Source organism: Kazachstania africana, chromosome 6 (assembly GCF_000304475.1).
Source record: "Kazachstania africana CBS 2517 chromosome 6, complete genome".
Taxonomy (NCBI): domain Eukaryota; kingdom Fungi; phylum Ascomycota; class Saccharomycetes; order Saccharomycetales; family Saccharomycetaceae; genus Kazachstania; species Kazachstania africana.
The window spans coordinates 1-3,148 of NC_018945.1; positions in this window are offsets into that span (position 1 = coordinate 1).

The following is a 3,148-nucleotide window of genomic DNA, read 5'->3' on the forward strand; positions in this document are numbered from 1 at the left end:
AGCACTAATTAAAAGCAAAAAAATTTGATAAATTTAAAATTGCATAACTAATATTGTCTTTTCTTATTCATGTTGCACCACTTACCTTTTCTTTTTGACAATAGGTCCTTTTCTCTTGTATAGCCCTTAACCTTTATTCTGAATCCCATTTAGTGTGAAAATATACACAGTAGTAGAAATAGAATAATTGAAAATTTCACGTATAGTTTAAACGATTTTGAAAATCATCCAAGTTTTGCTATGAATGTAGCGCAGGTGTCAAGGACCTCAAATAAGTTTTACCCAGCCATTGTTTGCCGGAGCACTTTAGTTTACTTGTGTAGTGGGGATAACGATCAGTTGATATACTTATGGTTCGCGCAGAAAGTACGATGGCTCAATAGAAAGAGGATATTCGAAGGGTACATCATAGTACACAATATAATGGTTGAAAGTGGAACAGTATTTTTAATACTAATTTCTCTTGATTCTCAGACAATATCCACAGAGTATAGTAAAGCATGTGACTTGGAAGCTCAGATGCATACGAAACTAGAAATTATTTGTCCGAATATAGTGTAGCAAATTTCTTACTGACAGGGATACATTGGCATATGAAGTTGAACGTCTCTTTGTAGCATAGGTATTATATTTCTCAGCGTCTTGAGCTAACGCAGCAGAAGTTAAACTGCCTTCATGTATGAGGAGAAAATCCTTTAAACGAATGCCAGTGAACTAACCAAAGACACATATTCACATAGCACTGACATACCTGACATAGTCCATTGAACTAAGGGGAAATATATTGCTTTAATATCTCTATATCAATTTATTTGATACTCTAATAATCATCTTTCTCTGCTTCATCATCCTGAATATTACATCATACATCCATATAAACTACTCACACTCGACAGGTTACTAAACATCTATTCCCATTAATACCTTCTCTACTCATCGAGATACTGTCATCTGTCCTCTCACCGAGAAACCTCGCACTCATGTTGACTAATAGTTGAACATTCTGTTTCATAGCAGGCTTTACTATTTCAGATCTCCTGTAAATCTAGGCGAATAAGCGTACTAGTCTCGATATCTTAGACCTCATATGAATAATAGTGGTCCAGAATTATCTTAACCCTAGTCTAACTCACATTCTTATGTCGCCCTTTCATCACTCGTCACTTCTCTCTTCCTTGTCTCTTCAACTTCGAATCTTCGAATTTTTTTTGTTTTCTAGTTCAAAATTTCGATGCTCGGACAAAAAGAGATTCGATATAATTCATTTAAGAAAGGAACATATTGAAGAGCTGAGAGGTACAATTAATAACGAAACGCATGGTTTACCACTTATATTAAGAACATCATCCTTATATTAGAAGGCAGAACTGTACTATTTAAGTCAATATATAATTCGTAAACGTTCAATCACTAGCATATTACAGTAAATCAACAAGTATAGAACCGTCGAGTACTTCGCAGTAACTAACATTAAGATGTCAAATATATGCCGTTCAGCGCCAGACGTCGATTGAATCTGCGCTATACGTTAAACGTTTTTGCCGCCCTGCTCCTCTATTCCTGTCACTTTCTCGCTTTCTTGTATGGATGTATCAGGTAGAATCACCTTCGATCAAGGGCGGCTTTTGGAGCATGGCTTTCAAGTTTATAGCATCCCAAGGCAGGTATTCTGCAACTGTAATCCCAACAATAGTGCAATCTTCTTTAACTTGATTGACCAGGTCTATGACATTCTGCATACTTAATTCGCCTTTAGCATACCCATACTTATCAGGTACATCTGGACGTGAAAATAACAGTGAATGGAATTTTGCCTCATTCAATACATCCAGATCAATGTGGATTGCAAGTTTTCTAATCTTTCTATCACGAATCCATTGGGGGACAGATTTGGCTCCGGCTTGAACTTCCTTTGCAGAGCATGTAGAAATGTTATACTTGGTTAAAAATTCTTGTTCATGGTCAAATGGATCGTGAATTCCAGCAATCATAACATTAGAGGCAACTGCTGGTTTTGGCACGAGTTTTGAAACAAAATCATTATCCCCATGACCCATTAAATTTCCTACCACATAAGTATGGGCTGGCCGGACTGCCCAGGTTGAGAAACGTCTGGATGTGTGTCAATCCATAAAATTCCAAAATCTTCACCATATTTCTCACTCAAGTAAGCAAACGGGGCTAGAGAAACTAACAATCACCACCCAATGTCACGATTTTTTCAGATTTATATCTCTCAAGTGCACTTGGCAGTGAGTTGTGTAAGCAACTCTGATTTGAATACCACGCCATCCTCTTCAACTTCTTTCACGTCCTTGGTAAAATCACCTTCAAATTTTGGAACTGGGACACGGATTACTTGCATGCCCGCTGCAGGCAATAGCCATTCTAGCAAATCTGACGCAAACTGACAAGCTGGCTGCACTCCTCCTTGCCATAGTGGAAATACAAGACGAACGGTAGAATTATCTTCGGAACTCATTTCTGCTATAAAATGAACAGTAAGCGCTAAGCCCTTTATTATTAGATTTTCGCTGGATTGTGGATTCAATTCGGAGAACATAATTTGAAAAACTGCTCGATTTATATACTTCAAATTTTCATGTACCGGGAATGTACAACTTCTGTGATCTCAACATAAGGGGTTGCCATGAAAGTTTTTTGCATAAAAAATGGGAAAATTAATGAGCAGTTTTATACCAATTTCTTATCTAAGGTTGAGAAACAATACCTCAACTTACTCTAAATATTGGTTCATTTTTTCTGTGCCGTATTGCGGAACAGCACTCCTTCGAGCAACTCGCTATTATTTCCTTCTGATATACCAATGATCAACATATTAGTTTGTAATTAACGCCAATTACTCTTAGACAGCTTCTTGGGCTGAATCTTCCTTCAAAATGGAATATCTTTAAAAAGTCAGGATTGCCTTCTTTCCAAGCATGGAATAACACCACATGCCCACCGTCAATAGTATATTGTGCTAAAAACAACATGAAATAACATTTCCAACCGTTACGAGGTATTTAGAACATCCGTGACTATGAATTTGATTCAATTCATGTCCTGAGGGTATTAGCACCTGAACAATCACGATTCTATTATTTTGAAGTTTTGCATATTTTAGTTACCCAGAACATATGCAAGA